Source organism: Oryctolagus cuniculus, chromosome 13 (assembly GCF_051225735.1).
Source record: "Oryctolagus cuniculus isolate XC-2025 breed Fujian yellow rabbit chromosome 13, ASM5122573v1, whole genome shotgun sequence".
NCBI classification, from domain to species: domain Eukaryota; kingdom Metazoa; phylum Chordata; class Mammalia; order Lagomorpha; family Leporidae; genus Oryctolagus; species Oryctolagus cuniculus.
Window position 1 is genome coordinate 83,169,970 of NC_142879.1, and position 21,610 is coordinate 83,191,579.

Here is a 21,610-nt window from a genome sequence, read left to right on the forward strand (position 1 = left end):
TTGTTTTTTTTTTTTATTTTATAATGCATCTGCTGTCTAAACTCTTGTTTGTATTGCATCAGAATATAAAATTTGGGAAGGAAGAAGGCAAAACCAACTCAGACCCAGAAATCCTTTAGGAAATTGCCGCTCAAGAAACCAAAACTCGGCTGAGGCACCCAAAACCATGAGAGAAAGCCAGAATTGGAGCAAGCCAACAGCTGTGCCCTGATTGAAAAAGACCATTCCTTCTGTGTCTTGAACTCCATATTCCAGCCTCAAAATCAAAGCTCACATCAGAAAATTCATTACAAACCATGATAAAGAAGAAAAATGTGAAAAGAGCCAAAGAAATGGAAGAGTCCTTTTTGAGAGTGGGCTTGATTTAGTCACAAGGAAACAGGCTGTTTCCGGATTCATCAACCCCTCCCAGCTGACTGGCTTTGGAAAACTCATTCAATTCACCTGAAAATCGCTGGCAAACTGATTTGGGGAATTAATTATCGTTCCCCTCTGCAAAAGGCTTCCATTTCTTTGTCCAAAACACAAAAACTCATGTTGGTCGTGCTGCCTCTAGAATTCTAAGCATGACACGCGAATGGGTTTTGTTTTATTTATTTCATAATGGAGCTGCTGTCTTAACTCGTGTGTGTATTGCGTCAGAATACAAAATTTGGGAAGGAAGAAGGCAAATCCAACTCAGACCCTGAAATCCTTTAGGAAATTGCCGCTCAAGAAACCAAAACTCGGCTGAGGCACCCAAAACCATGACAGAAAGCCAGAATTGGAGCAAGCCAACAGCTGTGCCCTGATTGAAAAAGACCATTCCTTCTGTGTCTTGAACTCCATATTCCAGCCTCAAAATCAAAGCTCACATCAGAAAATTCATTACAAACCATGATAAAGAAGAAAAATGTGAAAAGAGCCAAAGAAATGCAAGAGTCCTTTTTGATAGTGGGCTTGATTTAGTCACAAGGAAACAGGCTGTTTCCGGATTCATCCACCCCTCCCAGCTGACTGGCTTTGGAAAACTCATTCAATTCACCTGAAAATCGCTGGCAAACTGATTTGGGGAATTAATTATCGTTCCCTCTGCAAAAGGCTTCCATTTCTTTTTCCAAAACACAAAAACTCATGTTGGTCATGCTGCCTCTAGAATTCTAAGCATGACACGCGAATTGGTTTGTTTTTTCTTTCATAATGGATCTGCTGTCTAAGCTCGTGTGTGTATTGTGTCAGAATACCAAATTTGGGAAGGAAGAAGGCAAAACCAACTCAGACCCAGAAATCCTTTAGGAAATTGCCGCTCAAGAAACCAAAACTCGGCTGAGGCACCCAAAACCATGACAGAAAGCCAGAATTGGAGCAAGCCAACAGCTGTGCCCTGATTGAAAAAGACCATGCCTTCCGGGTCTTGAACTCCATATTCCAGCCTCAAAATCAAAGCTCACATCAGAGAATTCATTACAAACCATGATAAAGAAGAAAAATGTGAGAAGAGCCAAAGAAATGGAAGAGTCCTTTTTGATAGTGGGCTTGATTTAGTCACAAGGAAACAGGCTGTTTCCGGATTCATCCACCCCTCCCAGCTGACTGGCTTTGGAAAACTCATTCAATTCACCTGAAAATCGCTGGCAAACTGATTTGGGGAATTAATGATCGTTCCCCTCTGCAAAAGGATTCCATTTCTTTGTCCAAAACACAAAAACTCATGTTGGTCGTGCTGCCTCTAGAATTCTAAGCATGACACGCTAATTGGTTTTGTTTTTTTTTTTATTTTATAATGCATCTGCTGTCTAAACTCTTGTTTGTATTGCATCAGAATATAAAATTTGGGAAGGAAGAAGGCAAAACCAACTCAGACCCAGAAATCCTTTAGGAAATTGCCGCTCAAGAAACCAAAACTCGGCTGAGGCACCCAAAACCATGAGAGAAAGCCAGAATTGGAGCAAGCCAACAGCTGTGCCCTGATTGAAAAAGACCATTCCTTCCGTGTCTTGAACTCCATATTCCAGCCTCAAAATCAAAGCTCACATCAGAAAATTCATTAGAAACCATGATAAAGAAGAAAAATGTGAAAAGAGCCAAAGAAATGGAAGAGTCCTTTTTGAGAGTGGGCTTGATTTAGTCACAAGGAAACAGGCTGTTTCCGGATTCATCCACCCCTCCCAGCTGACTGGCTTTGGAAAACTCATTCAATTCACCTGAAAATCGCTGGCAAACTGATTTGGGGAATTAATTATCGTTCCCCTCTGCAAAAGGCTTCCATTTCTTTGTCCAAAACACAAAAACTCATGTTGGTCGTGCTGCCTCTAGAATTCTAAGCATGACACGCGAATGGGTTTTGTTTTATTTATTTCATAATGGAGCTGCTGTCTTAACTCGTGTGTGTATTGCGTCAGAATACAAAATTTGGGAAGGAAGAAGGCAAATCCAACTCAGACCCTGAAATCCTTTAGGAAATTGCCGCTCAGGACACCAAAACTCGGCTGAGGCACCCAAAACCATGAGAGAAAGCCAGAATTGGAGCAAGCCAACAGCTGTGCCCTGATTGAAAAAGACCATTCCTTCCGTGTCTTGAACTCCATATTCCAGCCTCAAAATCAAAGCTCACATCAGAAAATTCATTAGAAACCATGATAAAGAAGAAAAATGTGAAAAGAGCCAAAGAAATGCAAGAGTCCTTTTTGATAGTGGGCTTGATTTAGTCACAAGGAAACAGGCTGTTTCCGGATTCATCCACCCCTCCCAGCTGACTGGCTTTGGAGAACTCATTCAATCCACCTGAAAATCGCTGGCAAACTGATTTGGGGAATTAATGATCGTTCCCCTCTGCAAAAGGCTTCCATTTCTTTGTCCAAAACACAAAAACTCATGTTGGTCGTGCTGCCTCTAGAATTCTAAGCACGACACGCTCATTGGTTTTGTTTTTTTTTTTTTAATTCATAATGGAGCTGCTGTCTAAACTCGTGTTTGTATTGCGTCAGAATACAAAATTTGGGAAGGAAGAAGGCAAAACCAACTCAGACCCAGAAATCCTTTAGGAAATTGCCGCTCAAGAAACCAAACCTCGGCTGAGGCACCCAAAACCATGACAGAAAGCCAGAATTGGAGCAAGCCAACAGCTGTGCCCTGATTGAAAAAGACCATTCCTTCCGGGTATTGAACTCCATAGTCCAGCCTCAAAGTCAAAGCTCACATCAGAAAATTCATTACAAACCATGAGAAAGAAGAAAAATGTGAAAAGAGCCAAAAAAATGGAAGAGTCCTTTTTGAGAGTGGGCTTGATATAGTCACAAGGAAACAGGCTGTTTCCGCATTCATCCACCCCTCCCAGCTGACTGGCTTTGGAAAACTCATTCAATTCACCTGAAAATCGCTGGCAAACTGATTTGGGGAATTAATTATCGTTCCCCTCTGCAAAAGGCTTCCATTTCTTTTTCCAAAACACAAAAACTCATGTTGGTCGTGCTGCCTCTAGAATTCTAAGCATGACACGCGAATTGGTTTTGTTTTTTTTTTTTTAATTCATAATGGAGCTGCTGTCTAAACTCGTGTTTGTATTGCGTCAGAATACAAAATTTGGGAAGGAAGAAGGCAAAGCCAACTCAGACCCAGAAATCATGTAGGAAATTGCCGCTCAAGAAACCAAACCTCGGCTGAGGCACCCAAAACCATGACAGAAAGCCAGAATTGGAGCAAGCCAACAGCTGTGCCCTGATTGAAAAAGACCATTCCTTCCGGGTATTGAACTCCATAGTCCAGCCTCAAAATCAAAGCTCACATCAGAAAATTCATTACAAACCATGAGAAAGAAGAAAAATGTGAAAAGAGCCAAAGAAATGGAAGAGTCCTTTTTGAGAGTGGGCTTGATTTAGTCACAAGGAAACAGGCTGTTTCCGGATTCATCCACCCCTCCCAGCTGACTGGCTTTGGAAAACTCATTCAATTCACCTGAAAATCGCTGGCAAACTGATTTGGGGAATTAATTATCGTTCCCCTCTGCAAAAGGGTTCCATTTCTTTGTCCAAAACACAAAATCTCATGTTGGTCGTGCTGCCTCTAGAATTCTAAGCATGACACGCTAATTGGTTTTGTTTTTTTTTTTTTATTTTATAATGGATCTGCTGTCTAAACTCTTGTTTGTATTGCATCAGAATATAAAATTTGGGAAGGAAGAAGGCAAAACCAACTCAGACCCAGAAATCCTTTAGGAAATTGCCGCTCAAGAAACCAAAACTCGGCTGAGGCACCCAAAACCATGAGAGAAAGCCAGAATTGGAGCAAGCCAACAGCTGTGCCCTGATTGAAAAAGACCATTCCTTCCGTGTCTTGAACTCCATATTCCAGCCTCAAAATCAAAGCTCACATCAGAAAATTCATTAGAAACCATGATAAAGAAGAAAAATGTGAAAAGAGCCAAAGAAATGGAAGAGTCCTTTTTGAGAGTGGGCTTGATTTAGTCACAAGGAAACAGGCTGTTTCCGGATTCATCCACCCCTCCCAGCTGACTGGCTTTGGAAAACTCATTCAATTCACCTGAAAATCGCTGGCAAACTGATTTGGGGAATTAATTATCGTTCCCCTCTGCAAAAGGCTTCCATTTCTTTGTCCAAAACACAAAAACTCATGTTGGTCGTGCTGCCTCTAGAATTCTAAGCATGACACGCGAATGGGTTTTGTTTTATTTATTTCATAATGGAGCTGCTGTCTTAACTCGTGTGTGTATTGCGTCAGAATACAAAATTTGGGAAGGAAGAAGGCAAATCCAACTCAGACCCTGAAATCCTTTAGGAAATTGCCGCTCAGGACACCAAAACTCGGCTGAGGCACCCAAAACCATGAGAGAAAGCCAGAATTGGAGCAAGCCAACAGCTGTGCCCTGATTGAAAAAGACCATTCCTTCCGTGTCTTGAACTCCATATTCCAGCCTCAAAATCAAAGCTCACATCAGAAAATTCATTAGAAACCATGATAAAGAAGAAAAATGTGAAAAGAGCCAAAGAAATGCAAGAGTCCTTTTTGATAGTGGGCTTGATTTAGTCACAAGGAAACAGGCTGTTTCCGGATTCATCCACCCCTCCCAGCTGACTGGCTTTGGAGAACTCATTCAATCCACCTGAAAATCGCTGGCAAACTGATTTGGGGAATTAATGATCGTTCCCCTCTGCAAAAGGCTTCCATTTCTTTGTCCAAAACACAAAAACTCATGTTGGTCGTGCTGCCTCTAGAATTCTAAGCACGACACGCTCATTGGTTTTGTTTTTTTTTTTTTAATTCATAATGGAGCTGCTGTCTAAACTCGTGTTTGTATTGCGTCAGAATACAAAATTTGGGAAGGAAGAAGGCAAAACCAACTCAGACCCAGAAATCATGTAGGAAATTGCCGCTCAAGAAACCAAACCTCGGCTGAGGCACCCAAAACCATGACAGAAAGCCAGAATTGGAGCAAGCCAACAGCTGTGCCCTGATTGAAAAAGACCATTCCTTCCGGGTATTGAACTCCATAGTCCAGCCTCAAAGTCAAAGCTCACATCAGAAAATTCATTACAAACCATGAGAAAGAAGAAAAATGTGAAAAGAGCCAAAAAAATGGAAGAGTCCTTTTTGAGAGTGGGCTTGATATAGTCACAAGGAAACAGGCTGTTTCCGCATTCATCCACCCCTCCCAGCTGACTGGCTTTGGAAAACTCATTCAATTCACCTGAAAATCGCTGGCAAACTGATTTGGGGAATTAATTATCGTTCCCCTCTGCAAAAGGCTTCCATTTCTTTTTCCAAAACACAAAAACTCATGTTGGTCGTGCTGCCTCTAGAATTCTAAGCATGACACGCGAATTGGTTTTGTTTTTTTTTTTTTAATTCATAATGGAGCTGCTGTCTAAACTCGTGTTTGTATTGCGTCAGAATACAAAATTTGGGAAGGAAGAAGGCAAAGCCAACTCAGACCCAGAAATCATGTAGGAAATTGCCGCTCAAGAAACCAAAACTCGGCTGAGGCACCCAAAACCATGACAGAAAGCCAGAATTGGAGCAAGCCAACAGCTGTGCCCTGATTGAAAAAGACCATTCCTTCCGGGTATTGAACTCCATAGTCCAGCCTCAAAATCAAAGCTCACATCAGAAAATTCATTACAAACCATGAGAAAGAAGAAAAATGTGAAAAGAGCCAAAGAAATGGAAGAGTCCTTTTTGAGAGTGGGCTTGATTTAGTCACAAGGAAACAGGCTGTTTCCGGATTCATCCACCCCTCCCAGCTGACTGGCTTTGGAAAACTCATTCAATTCACCTGAAAATCGCTGGCAAACTGATTTGGGGAATTAATTATCGTTCCCCTCTGCAAAAGGGTTCCATTTCTTTGTCCAAAACACAAAATCTCATGTTGGTCGTGCTGCCTCTAGAATTCTAAGCATGACACGCTAATTGGTTTTGTTTTTTTTTTTTTATTTTATAATGGATCTGCTGTCTAAACTCTTGTTTGTATTGCATCAGAATATAAAATTTGGGAAGGAAGAAGGCAAAACCAACTCAGACCCAGAAATCCTTTAGGAAATTGCCGCTCAAGAAACCAAAACTCGGCTGAGGCACCCAAAACCATGAGAGAAAGCCAGAATTGGAGCAAGCCAACAGCTGTGCCCTGATTGAAAAAGACCATTCCTTCCGTGTCTTGAACTCCATATTCCAGCCTCAAAATCAAAGCTCACATCAGAAAATTCATTACAAACCATGATAAAGAAGAAAAATGTGAAAAGAGCCAAAGAAATGGAAGAGTCCTTTTTGATAGTGGGCTTGATTTAGTCACAAGGAAACAGGCTGTTTCCGGATTCATCCACCCCTCCCAGCTGACTGGCTTTGGAAAACTCATTCAATTCACCTGAAAATCGCTGGCAAACTGATTTGGGGAATTAATTATCGTTCCCCTCTGCAAAAGGCTTCCATTTCTTTGTCCAAAACACAAAAACTCATGTTGGTCGTGCTGCCTCTAGAATTCTAAGCATGGCACGCGAATTGGTTTTGTTTTATTTATTTCATAATGGAGCTGCTGTCTTAACTCGTGTGTGTATTGCGTCAGAATACAAAATTTGGGAAGGAAGAAGGCAAATCCAACTCAGACCCTGAAATCCTTTAGGAAATTGCCGCTCAGGAAACCAAAACTCGGCTGAGGCACCCAAAACCATGACAGAAAGCCAGAATTGGAGCAAGCCAACAGCTGTGCCCTGATTGAAAAAGACCATTCCTTCCGTGTCTTGAACTCCATATTCCAGCCTCAAAATCAAAGCTCACATCAGAAAATTCATTACAAACCATGATAAAGAAGAAAAATGTGAAAAGAGCCAAAGAAATGCAAGAGTCCTTTTTGATAGTGGGCTTGATTTAGTCACAAGGAAACAGGCTGTTTCCGGATTCATCCACCCCTCCCAGCTGACTGGCTTTGGAAAACTCATTCAATTCACCTGAAAATCGCTGGCAAACTGATTTGGGGAATTAATTATCGTTCCCCTCTGCAAAAGGCTTCCATTTCTTTTTCCAAAACACAAAAACTCATGTTGGTCCTGCTGCCTCTTGAATTCTAAGCATGACACGCGAATTGGTTTTGTTTTATTTATTTCATAATGGATCTGCTGTCTAAACTCGTGTTTGTATTGCGTCAGAATACAAAATTTGGGAAGGAAGAAGGCAAAACCAACTCAGACCCAGAAATCCTTTAGGAAATTGCCGCTCAAGAAACCAAAACTCGGCTGAGGCACCCAAAACCATGACAGAAAGCCAGAATTGGAGCAAGCCAACAGCTGTGCCCTGATTGAAAAAGACCATTCCTTCCAGGTCTTGAACTCCATATTCCAGCCTCAAAATCAAAGCTCACATCAGAAAATTCATTACAAACCATGATAAAGAAGAAAAATGTGAAAAGAGCCAAAGAAATGGAAGAGTCCTTTTTGATAGTGGGCTTGATTTAGTCACAAGCAAACAGGCTGTTTCCGGATTCATCAACCCCTCCCAGCTGACTGGCTTTGGAAAACTCATTCAATTCACCTGAAAATCGCTGGCAAACTGATTTGGGGAATTAATGATCGTTCCCCTCTGCAAAAGGGTTCCATTTCTTTGTCCAAAACACAAAATCTCATGTTGGTCGTGCTGCCTCTAGAATTCTAAGCATGACACGCTCATTGGTTTTGTTTTTTTTTTTTTCTTTCATAATGGATCTGCTGTCTAAACTCGTGTTTGTATTGCGTCAGAATACAAAATTTGGGAAGGAAGAAGGCAAAACCAACTCAGACCCATAATTCATTTAGGAAATTGCCGCTCAAGAAACCAAACCTCGGCTGAGGCACCCAAAACCATGACAGAAAGCCAGAATTGGAGCAAGCCAACAGCTGTGCCCTGATTGAAAAAGACCATTCCTTCCGGGTCTTGAACTCCATATTCCAGCCTCAAAATCAAAGCTCACATCAGAAAATTCATTACAAACCATGAAAAAGAAGAAATGTGAAAAGAGCCAAATAAATGCAAGAGTCCTTTTTGATAGTGGGCTTGATTTAGTCACAAGGAAACAGGCTGTTTCCGGATTCATCCACCCCTCCCAGCTGACTGGCTTTGGAAAACTCATTCAATTCACCTGAAAATCGCTGGCAAACTGATTTGGGGAATTAATTATTGTTCCCCTCTGCAAAAGGGTTCCATTTCTTTGTCCAAAACACAAAAACTCATGTTGGTCGTGCTGCCTCTAGAATTCTAAGCATGACACGCTAATTGGTTTTGTTTTTTTTTTTCTTTCATAATGGATCTGCTGTCTAAACTCGTGTTTGTATTGCGTCAGAATACAAAATTTGGGAAGGAAGAAGGCAAAACCAACTCAGACCCAGAAATCCTTTAGGAAATTGCCACTCAAGAAACCAAAACTCGGCTGAGGCACCCAAAACCCTGACAGAAAGCCAGAATTGGAGCAAGCCAACAGCTGTGCCCTGATTGAAAAAGACCATTCCTTCCGTGTCTTGAACTCCACATTCCAGCCTCAACATCAAAGCTCACATCAGAAAATTCATTACAAACCATGATAAAGAAGAAAAATGTGAAAAGAGCCAAAGAGAGGGAAGAGTCCTTTTTGAGAGTGGGCTTGATTTATTCCCAAGGAAACAGGCTGTTTCCGGATTCATCCACCCCTCCCAGCTGACTGGCTTTGGAAAACTCATTCAATTCCCCTGAAAATCGCTGGCAAACTGATTTGGGGAATTAATGATCATTCCCCTCTGCAAAAGGCTTCCATTTCTTTTTCCAAAACACAAAAACTCATGTTGGTCGTGCTGCCTCTAGAATTCTAAGCATGACACGCTAACTGGTTTTGTTTTTTTGTTTTTTATTTCATAATGGATCTGCTGTCTAAACTCGTGTTTGTATTGCGTCAGAATACAAAATTTGGGAAGGAAGAAGGCAAAACCAACTCAGACCCAGAAATCCTTTAGGAAATTGCCGCTCAAGAAACCAAAACTCGGCTGAGGCACTCAAAACCATGACAGAAAGCCAGAATTGGAGCAAGCCAACAGCTGTGCCCTGATTGAAAAAGACCATTCCTTCCGTGTCTTGAACTCCATATTCCAGCCTCAAAATCAAAGCTCACATCAGAAAATTCATTACAAACCATGATAAAGAAGAAAAATGGGAAAAGAGCCAAAGAAATGGAAGAGTCCTTTTTGATAGTGGGCTTGATTTAGTCACGAGGAAACAGGCTGTTTCCGGATTCGTCCACCCCTCCCAGCTGACTGGCTTTGGAAAACTCATTCAATTCACCTGAAAATCGCTCGCAAACTGATTTGGGGAATTAATTATCGTTCCCCTCTGCAAAAGGGTTCCATTTCTTTGTCCAAAACACAAAAACTCATGTTGGTCGTGCTGCCTCTAGAATTCTAAGCATGACACGCTAACTGGTTTTGTTTTTTTTTTTTATTTCATAATGGATCTGCTGTCTAAACTCATGTTTGTATTGCGTCAGAATACAAAATTTGGGAAGGAAGAAGGCAAAACCAACTCAGACCCAGAAATCATTTAGGCAATTGCCGCTCAAGAAACCAAAACTCTGCTGAGGCACCCAAAACCATGACAGAAAGCCAGAATTGGAGCAAGCCAACAGCTGTGCCCTGATTGAAAAAGACCATTCCTTCCGTGTCTTGAACTCCATATTCCAGCCTCAAAATCAAAGCTCACATCAGAAAATTCATTACAAACCATGATAAAGAAGAACAATGTGAAAAGAGCCAAAGAAATGGAAGAGTCCTTTTTGATAGTGGGCTTGATTTATTCCCAAGGAAACAGGCTGTTTCCGGATTCATCCACCCCTCCCAGCTGACTGGCTTTGGAAAACTCATTCAATTCACCTGAAAATCGCTGGCAAACTGATTTGGGGGAATTAATTATCATACCCCTCTGCAAAAGGGTTCCATTTCTTTGTCCAAAACACAAAAACTCATGTCGGTCGTGCTGCCTCTAGAATTCTAAGCATGACACGCTAATTGGTTTTGTTTTTTATTTCATAATGGATCTGCTACCTAAACTCGTGTTTGTATTGCATCAGAATACAAAATTTGGGAAGGAAGAAGGCAAAACCAACTCAGACCCAGAAATCCTTTAGGAAATTGCCACTCAAGAAACCAAAACTCGGCTGAGGCACCCAAAACCATGACAGAAAGCCAGAATTGGAGAAAGCCAACAGCTGTGCCCTGATTGAAAAAGACCATTCCTTCCGTGTCTTGAACTCCACATTCCAGCCTCAAAATCAAAGCTCACATCAGAAAATTCATTACAAACCATGATAAAGAAGAAAAATGTGAGAAGAGCCAAAGAAAAGGGAGAGTCCTTTTTCATAGTGGGCTTGATTTAGTCACAAGGAAACAGGCTGTTTCCGCATTCATCCACCCCTCCCAGCTGACTGGCTTTGGAAAACTCATTCAATTCACCTGAAAATCGCTGGCAAACTGATTTGGGGAATTAATGATCGTTCCCCTCTGCAAAAGGATTCCATTTCTTTGTCCAAAACACAAAAACTCATGTTGGTCGTGCTGCCTCTAGAATTCTAAGCATGACACGCTAATTGGTTTTGTTTTTTTTTTTTTTATTTCATAATGGATCTGCTCTCTAAACTCGTGTTTGTATTGCGTCAGAATACAAAATTTGGGAAGGAAGAAGGCAAAACCAACTCAGACCCAGAAATCCTTTAGGAAATTGCCGCTCAAGAAACCAAAACTCGGCTGAGGCACCCAAAACCATGACAGAAAGCCAGAATTGGAGCAAGCCAACAGCTGTGCCCTGATTGAAAAAGACCTTTCCTTCCGGGTCTTGAACTCCATATTCCAGCCTCAAAATCAAAGCTGACATCAGAAAGTTCATTACAAACCATGATAAAGAAGAAAAATGTGAAAAGAGCCAAAGAAATGGAAGAGTCCTTGTTGATAGTGGGCTTGATTTTGTCACAAGGAAACAGGCTGTTTCCGCATTCATCCACCCCTCCCAGCTGACTGGCTTTGGAAAACTCATTCAATTCACCTGAAAATCGCTCGCAAACTGATTTGGGGAATTCTTGATCGTTCCCCTCTGCAAAAGGGTTCCATTTCTTTTTCCAAAACACAAAAACTCATGTTGGTCGTGCTGCCTCTAGAATTCTAAGCATGACACGCTAACTGGTTTTGTTTTTTTTGTTTTTTATTTCATAATGGATCTGCTGTCTAAACTCGTGTTTGTATTGCGTCAGAATACAAAATTTGGGAAGGAAGAAGGCAAAACCAACTCAGACCCAGAAATCCTTTAGGAAATTGCCGCTCAAGAAACCAAAACTCGGCTGAGGCACCCAAAACCATGACAGAAAGCCAGAATTGGAGCAAGCCAACAGCTGTGCCCTGATTGAAAAAGACCATGCCTTCCGGGTCTTGAACTCCATATTCCAGCCTCAAAATCAAAGCTCACATCAGAAAATTCATTACAAACCATGATAAAGAAGAAAAATGTGAAAAGAGCCAAAGAAATGGAAGAGTCCTTTTTGAGAGTGGGCTTGATTTCGTCACAAGGAAACAGGCTGTTTCCGGATTCATCCACCCCTCCCAGCTGACTGGCTTTGGAAAACTCATTCAATTCACCTGAAAATCACTGGCAAACTGATTTGGGGAATTCATTATCGTTCCCCTCTGCAAAAGGGTTCCATTTCTTTGTCCAAAACACAAAAACTCATGTTGGTCGTGCTGCCTCTAGAATTCGAAGCATGACTCGCTAATTGGTTTTGTTTTTTATTTTATAATGGATCTGCTGTCTAAACTCGTGTTTGTATTGCGTCAGAATACAAAATTTGGGAAGGAAGAAGGCAAAATCAACTCAGACCCAGAAACCTTTAGGAAATTGCCGCTCAAGAAACCAAAACTCGGCTGAGGCACCCAAAACCATGACAGAAAGCCAGAATCGGTGCAAGGCAACAGCTGTGCCCTGATTGAAAAAGACCATGCCTTCCGTGTCTTGAACTCCATATTCCAGCCTCAAAATCAAAGCTCACATCAGAAAATTCATTACAAACCATGATAAAGAAGAAAACTGTGAAAAGAGCCAAAGAAATGGAAGAGTCCTTTTTGATAGTGGGCTTGATTTAGTCACAAGGAAACAGGCTGTTTCCGGATTCATCCACCCCTCCCAGCTGACTGGCTTTGGAAAACTCATTCAATTCACCTGAAAATCGCTGGCAAACTGATTTGGGGAATTAATTATCATTCCCCTCTGCAAAAGGGTTCCATTTCTTTGTCCAAAACACAAAAACTCATGTTGGTCGTGCTGCCTCTAGAATTCTAAGCATGACACGCTAATTGGTTTTCTTTTTTTTTTTTTTTTTTCTTTCATAATGGATCTGCTGTCTAAACTCGTGTTTGTATTGCATCAGAATACAAACTTTGGGAAGGAAGAAGGCAAAACCAACTCAGACCCAGAAATCCTTTAGGAACTTGCCGCTCAAGAAACCAAAACTCGGCTGAGGCACCCAAAACCATGACAGAAAGCCAGAATTGGAGCAAGCCAACAGCTGTGCCCTGATTGAAAAAGACCATTCCTTCCGTGTCTTGAACTCCATATTCCAGCCTCAAAATCAAAGCTCACATCAGAAAATTCATTACAAACCATGATAAAGAAGAAAAATGTGAAAAGAGCCAAAGAAATGGAAGAGTCCTTTTTGAGAGTGGGCTTGATTTAGTCACAAGGAAACAGGCTGTTTCCGGATTCATCCACCCCTCCCAGCTGACTGGCTTTGGAAAACTCATTCAATTCACCTGAAAATCGCTACCAAACTGATTTGGGGAATGAATTATCGTTCCCCTCTGCAAAAGTGTCCATTTCTTTTTCCAAAACACAAAAACTCATGTTGGTCGTGCTGCCTCTAGAATTCTAAGCATGACACGCGAATTGTTTTTTTTTTTTATTTCATAATGGAGCTGCTGTGTTTACTCGTGTTTGTATTGCGTCAGAAAAGAACATTTGGGAAGGAAGAAGGCAAAACCAACTCAGACCCAGAAATCCTTTAGGAAATTGCCGCTCAAGAAACCAAAACTCGGCTGAGGCACCCAAAACCATGACAGAAAGCCAGAATTGGAACAAGCCAACAGCTGTGCCCTGATTGAAAAAGACCATGCCTTCCGGGTCTTGAACTCCATATTCCAGCCTCAAAATCAAAGCTCACATCAGAAAATTCATTACAAACCATGATAAAGAAGAAAAATGTGAAAAGAGCCAAAGAGATGGAAGAGTCCTTTTTGATAGTGGGCTTGATTTAGTCACAAGGAAACAGGCTGTTGCCACATTCATCCACCCCTCCCAGCTGACTGGCTTTGGAAAACTCATTCAATTCACCTGAAAATCGCTGGCAAACTGATTTGGGGAATTAATTATCGTTACCCTCTGCAAAAGGGTTCCAGTTCTTTGTCCAAAACACAAAAACTCATGTTGGTCGTGCTGCCTCTTGAATTCTAAGCATGACACGCTAATTGGTTTTGTTTTTTTTCTTTCATAATGGAGCTGCTGTCTAAACTCGTGTTTGTATTGCGTCAGAATACAAAATTTGGGAAGGAAGAAGGCAAAACCAACTCAGACCCAGAAATCCTTTAGGAAATTGTCGCTCAAGAAACCAAAACTCGCCTGAGGCACCCAAAACCATGACAGAAAGCCAGAATTGGAGCAAGCCAACAGCTGTGCCCTGATTGAAAAAGACCGTTCCTTCCAGGTCTTGAACTCCATATTCCAGCCTCAAAATCAAAGCTCACATCAGAAAATTCATTACAAACCATGATAAAGAAGAAAAATGTGAAAAGAGCCAAAGAAATGCAAGAGTCCTTTCTGAGAGTGGGCTTGATTTAGTCACAAGGAAACAGGCTGTTTCCGGATTCATCCACCCCTCCCAGCTGACTGGCTTTGGAAAACTCATTCAATTCACCGAAAATCGCTGGCAAACTGATTTGGGGAATAAATTATTGTTCCCCTCAGCAAAAGGGTTCCATTTCTTTGTCCAAAACACAAAAACTCATGTTGGTCGTGCTGCCTCTAGAATTCTAAGCATGACACGTGAATTGGTTTTGTTTTTTCTTTCATAATGGAGCTGCTGTCTAAACTCGTGTTTGTATTGCATCAGAATACAAAATTTGGGAAGGAAGAAGGCAAAACCAACTCAGACCCAGAAATCATTTAGGAAATTGCCGCTCAAGAAACCAAAACTCGGCTGAGGCACCCAAAACCATGACAGAAAGCCAGAATTGGAGCAAGCCAACAGCTGTGCCCTGATTGAAAAAGACCATTCCTTCCGTGTCTTGAACTCCATATTCCAGCCTCAAAATCAAATCTCACATCAGAAAATTCATTACAAACCATGATAAAGAAGAGAAATGTGAAAAGAGCCAAAGAAATGCAAGAGTCCTTTTTGAGAGTGGGCTTGATTTCGTCACAAGAAAACAGGCTGTTTCTGGATTCATCCACCCCTCCCAGCTGACTGGCTTTGGAAAACTCATTCAATTCACCTGAAAATCACTGGCAAACTGATTTGGGGAATTCATTATCGTTCCCCTCTGCAAAAGGGTTCCATTTCTTTTTGCAAAACACAAAAACTCATGTTGGTCGTGCTGCCTCTAGAATTCGAAGCATGACTCGCTAATTGGTTTTGTTTTTTATTTTATAATGGATCTGCTGTCTAAACTCGTGTTTGTATTGCGTCAGAATACAAAATTTGGGAAGGAAGAAGGCAAAATCAACTCAGACCCAGAAACCTTTAGGAAATTGCCGCTCAAGAAACCAAAACTCGGCTGAGGCACCCAAAACCATGACAGAAAGCCAGAATCGGTGCAAGCCAACAGCTGTGCCCTGATTGAAAAAGACCATGCCTTCCGTGTCTTGAACTCCATATTCCAGCCTCAAAATCAAAGCTCACATCAGAAAATTCATTACAAACCATGATAAAGAAGAAAACTGTGAAAAGAGCCAAAGAAATGGAAGAGTCCTTTTTGATAGTGGGCTTGATTTAGTCACAAGGAAACAGGCTGTTTCCGGATTCATCCACCCCTCCCAGCTGACTGGCTTTGGAAAACTCATTCAATTCACCTGAAAATCGCTGGCAAACTGATTTGGGGAATTAATTATCGTGCCCCTCTGCAAAAGGGTTCCATTTATTTGTCCAAAACACAAAAACTCATGTTGGTCGTGCTGCCTCTAGAATTCTAAGCATGACACGCTAATTGGTTTTATTTTTTTTTATTTTATAATGGTTCTTCTATCTAAACTCATGTTTGTATTGCGTCAGAATACAAAATTTGGGAAGGAAGAAGGCAAAACCAACTCAGACGCAGAAATCATTTAGGAAATTGCCGCTCAAGAAACCAAAACTCGGCTGAGGCACCCAAAACCATGACAGAAAGCCAGAATTGGAGCAAGCCAACAGCTGTGCCCTGATTGAAAAAGACCATTCCTTCCGTGTCTTGAACTCCATATTCCAGCCTCAAAATCAAACCTCACATCAGAAAATTCATTACAAACCAGGATAAAGAAGAAAAATGTGAAAAGAGCCAAAGAAATGGAAGAGTCCTTTTTGATAGTGGGCTTGATTTCGTCACAAGGAAACAGGCTGTTTCCGCATTCATCCACCCCTCCCAGCTGACTGGCTTTGGAAAACTCATTCAATTCACCTGAAAATCGCTGGCAAACTGATTTGGGGAATTAATTATCATTCCCCTCTGCAAAAGGGTTCCATTTCTTTGTCCAAAACACAAAAACTCATGTTGGTCGTGCTGCCTCTAGAATTCTAAGCATGACACGCTCATTGGTTTTGTTTTTTTTTTTATTTCATAAGGGAGCTGCTGTCTAAACTCATGTTTGTATTGCGTCAGAATACAAAATTTGGGAAGGAAGAAGGCAAAACCAACTCAGACCCAGAAATCATTTAGGAAATTGCCGCTCAAGAAACCAAAACTCAGCTGAGGCACCCAAAACCATGACAGTAAGCCAGAATTGGAGCAACACAACAGCTGTGGCCTGATTGAAAAAGACCATGCCTTCCGTGTCTTGAACTCCATATTCCAGCCTCAAAATCAAAGCTCACATCAGAAAATTCATTACAAACCAGGATAAAGAAGAAAAATGTGAAAAGAGCCAAAGAGATGGAAGAGTCCTTTTTGATAGTGGGCTTGATTTAGTCACAAGGAAACAGGCTGTTTCCGCATTCATCCACCCCTCCCACCTGACTGGCTTTGGAAAACTCATTCAATTCACCTGAAAATCGCTGGCAAACTGATTTGGGGAATGAATTATCGTTCCCCTCTGCAAAAGGGTTCCATTTCTTTGTCCAAAACACAAAAACTCATGTTGGTCGTGCTGCCTCTTGAATTCTAAGCATGACACGCTAATTGGTTTTTTTTTTTTTTTATTTTGTAATGGAGCTGCTGTCTAAACTCGTGTTTGTATTGCATCAGAATACAAAATTTGGGAAGGAAGAAGGCAAAACCAACTCAGACCCAGAAATCCTTTAGGAAATTGCCGCTCAAGAAACCAAAACTCGGCTGAGGCATTCAAAACCATGACAGAAAGCCAGAATTGGAGCAAGCCAACAGCTGTGCCCTGATTGAAAAAGACCATTCCTTCCATGTCTTGAACTCCATATTCCAGCCTCAAAATCAAAGCTCACATCAGAAAATTCATTACAAACCATGATAAAGAAGAAAAATGTGAAAAGAGCCAAAGAGATGGAAGAGTCCTTTTTGATAGTGGGCTTGATTTCGTCACAAGGAAACAGGCTGTTTCCGGATTCATCCACCCCTCCCAGCTGACTGGCTTTGGAAAACTCATTCAATTCACCTGAAAATCGCTGGCAAACTGATTTGGGGAATTAGTTATCATGCCCCTCTGCAAAAGGGTTCCATTTCTTTGTCCAAAACACAAAAACTCATGTTGGTCGTGCTGCCTCTAGAATTCTAAGCATGACACGCTAATTGGTTTTGTTTTGTTTATTTCATAATGGAGCTGCTGTCTAAACTCATGTTTGTATTGCGTCAGAATACAAAATTTGGGAAGGAAGAAGGCAAAACCAACTCAGACCCAGAAATCATTTAGGAAATTGCCGCTCAAGAAACCAAAACTCGGCTGAGGCACCCAAAACCATGACAGAAAGCCAGAATTGGAGCAAGCCAACAGCTGTGCCCTGATTGAAAAAGACCATTCCTTCCGTGTCTTGAACTCCATATTCCAGCCTCAAAATCAAAGCTCACATCAGAAAATTCATTACAAACCATGATAAAGAAGAAAAATGTGAAAAGAGCCAAAGAAATGGAAGAGTCCTTTTTGAGAGTGGGCTTGATTTAGTCACAAGGAAACAGGCTGTTTCCGCATTCATCCACCCCTCCCACCTGACTGGCTTTGGAAAACTCATTCAATTCACCTGAAAATCGCTGGCAAACTGATTTGGGGAATGAATTATCGTTCCCCTCTGCAAAAGGGTTCCATTTCTTTGTCCAAAACACAAAAACTCATGTTGGTCGTGCTGCCTCTAGAATTCTAAGCATGACACGCTAATTGGTTTTGTTTTTTTTTTTATTTCATAATGGAGCTGCTGTCTAAACTCGTGTTTGTATTGCGTCAGAATACAAAATTTGGGAAGGAAGAAGGCAAAACCAACTCAGACCCAGAAATCCTTTAGGAAATTGCCGCTCAAGAAACCAAAACTCGGCTGAGGCACCCAAAACCATGACAGAAAGCCAGAATTGGAGCAAGCCAACAGCTGTGCCCTGATTGAAAAAGACCATTCTTTCCGTGTTTTGAACTCCATATTCCAGCCTCAAAATCAAAGCTCACATCAGAAAATTCATTACAAACCATGATAAAGAAGAAAAATGTGAAAAGAGCCAAAGAAATGGAAGAGTCCTTTTTGATAGTGGGCTTGATTAGTCCCAAGGAAACAGGCTGTTTCCGCATTCATCCACCCCTCCCAGCTGACTGGCTTTGGAAAACTCATTCAATTCACCTGAAAATCGCTGGCAAACTGATTTGGGGAATGAATTATCGTTCCCCTCTGCAAAAGGGTTCCATTTCTTTGTCCAAAACACAAAAACTCATGTTGGTCGAGCTGCCTCTAGAATTCTAAGCATGACACGCTAATTTGTTTTTTTTTTTTTTATTTCATAATGGAGCTGCTGTCTGAACTCGTGTTTGTATTGTGTCAGAATACAAAATTTGGGAAGGAAGAAGGCAAAACCAACTCAGACCCAGAAATCATTTAGGAAATTGCCGCTCAAGAAACCAAAACTCTGCTGAGGCACCCAAAACCATGACAGAAAGCCAGAATTGGAGCAAGCCAACAGCTGTGCCCTGATAGAAAAAGACCATGCCTTCCGGGTCTTGAACTTCATATTCCAGCCTCAAAATCAAAGCTCACATCAGAAAATTCATTACAAACCAGGATAAAGAAGAAAAATGTGAAAAGAGCCAAAGAGATGGAAGAGTCATTTTTGATAGTGGGCTTGATTTAGTCACAAGGAAACAGGCTGTTTCCGCATTCATCCACCCCTCCCAGCTGACTGGCTTTGGAAAACTCATTCAATTCACCTGAAAATCGCTGGCAAACTGATTGGGGAATTAATTATCATGCCCCTCTGCAAAAGGGTTCCATTTCTTTGTCCAAAACACAAAAACTCATGTTGGTCGTGCTGCCTCTAGAATTCTAAGCATGACACGCTAATTGGTTTTGTTTTGTTTATTTCATAATGGAGCTGCTGTCTAAACTCATGTTTGTATTGCGTCAGAATACAAAATTTGGGAAGGAAGAAGGCAAAACCAACTCAGACCCAGAAATCCTTTAGGAAATTGCCGCTCAAGAAACCAAAACTCGGCTGAGGCACCCAAAACCATGACAGAAAGCCAGAATTGGAGCAAGCCAACAGCTGTTCCCTGATTGAAAAAGACCATTCCTTCCGTGTCTTGAACTCCATATTCCAGCCTCAAAATCAAAGCTCACATCAGAAAATTCATTACAAACCATGATAAAGAAGAAAAATGTGAAAAGAGCCAAAGAAATGGAAGAGTCCTTTTTGATAGTGGGCTTGATTAGTCCCAAGGAAACAGGCTGTTTCGGCATTCATCCACCCCTCCCAGCTGACTGGCTTTGGAAAACTCATTCAATTCACCTGAAAATCGCTGGCAAACTGATTTGGGGAATGAATTATCGTTCCCCTCTGCAAAAGGGTTCCATTTCTTTGTCCAAAACACAAAAACTCATGTTGGTCGAGCTGCCTCTAGAATTCTAAGCATGACACGCTAATTTGTTTTGTTTTTTTTTTTTTTATTTCATAATGGAGCTGCTGTCTGAACTCGTGTTTGTATTGTGTCAGAATACAAAATTTGGGAAGGAAGAAGGCAAAACCAACTCAGACCCAGAAATCATTTAGGAAATTGCCGCTCAAGAAACCAAAACTCGGCTGAGGCACCCAAAACCATGACAGAAAGCCAGAATTGGAGCAAGCCAACAGCTGTGCCCTGATTGAAAAAGACCATTCCTTCCGTGTCTTGAACTCCATATTCCAGCCTCAAAATCAAAGCTCACATCAGAAAATTCATTACAAACCAGGATAAAGAAGAAAAATGTGAAAAGAGCCAAAGAGATGGAAGAGTCCTTTTTGATAGTGGGCTTGATTTAGTCACAAGGAAACAGGCTGTTTCCGCATTCATCCACACCTCTCACCTAACTGGCTTTGGAAAACTCATTCAATTCACCTGAAAATCGCTGGCAAACTGATTTGGGGAATGAATTATCGTTCCCCTCTGCAAAAGGGTTCCATTTCTTTGTCCAAAACACAAAAACTCATGTTGGTCGTGCTGCCTCTAGAATTCTAAGCATGACACGCTAATTGGTTTTGTTTTTTTTTATTTCATAATGGAGCTGCTGTCTAAACTCGTGTTTGTATTGCGTCAGAATACAAAATTTGGGAAGGAAGAAGGCAAAACCAACTCAGACCCAGAAATCCTTTAGGAAATTGCCGCTCAAGAAACCAAAACTCGGCTGAGGCACCCAAAACCATGACAGAAAGCCAGAATTGGAGCAAGCCAACAGCTGTTCCCTGATTGAAAAAGACCATTCCTTCCGTGTCTTGAACTCCATATTCCAGCCTCAAAATCAAAGCTCACATCAGAAAATTCATTACAAACCATGATAAAGAAGAAAAATGTGAAAAGAGCCAAAGAAATGGAAGAGTCCTTTTTGATAGTGGGCTTGATTAGTCCCAAGGAAACAGGCTGTTTCCGCATTCATCCACCCCTCCCAGCTGACTGGCGTTGGAAAACTCATTCAATTCACCTGAAAATCGCTGGCAAACTGATTTGGGGAATGAATTATCGTTCCCCTCTGCAAAAGGGTTCCATTTCTTTGTCCAAAACACAAAAACTCATGTTGGTCGAGCTGCCTCTAGAATTCTAAGCATGACACGCTAATTTGTTTTTTTTTTTTTTATTTCATAATGGAGCTGCTGTCTGAACTCGTGTTTGTATTGTGTCAGAATACAAAATTTGGGAAGGAAGAAGGCAAAACCAACTCAGACCCAGAAATCCTTTAGGAAATTGCCGCTCAAGAAACCAAAACTCTGCTGAGGCACCCAAAACCATGACAGAAAGCCAGAATTGGAGCAAGCCAACAGCTGTGCCCTGATAGAAAAAGACCATGCCTTCCGGGTCTTGAACTTCATATTCCAGCCTCAAAATCAAAGCTCACATCAGAAAATTCATTACAAACCAGGATAAAGAAGAAAAATGTGAAAAGAGCCAAAGAGATGGAAGAGTCATTTTTGATAGTGGGCTTGATTTAGTCACAAGGAAACAGGCTGTTTCCGCATTCATCCACCCCTCCCAGCTGACTGGCTTTGGAAAACTCATTCAATTCACCTGAAAATCGCTGGCAAACTGATTGGGGAATTAATTATCATGCCCCTCTGCAAAAGGGTTCCATTTCTTTGTCCAAAACACAAAAACTCATGTTGGTCGTGCTGCCTCTAGAATTCTAAGCATGACACGCTAATTGGTTTTGTTTTGTTTATTTCATAATGGAGCTGCTGTCTAAACTCATGTTTGTATTGCGTCAGAATACAAAATTTGGGAAGGA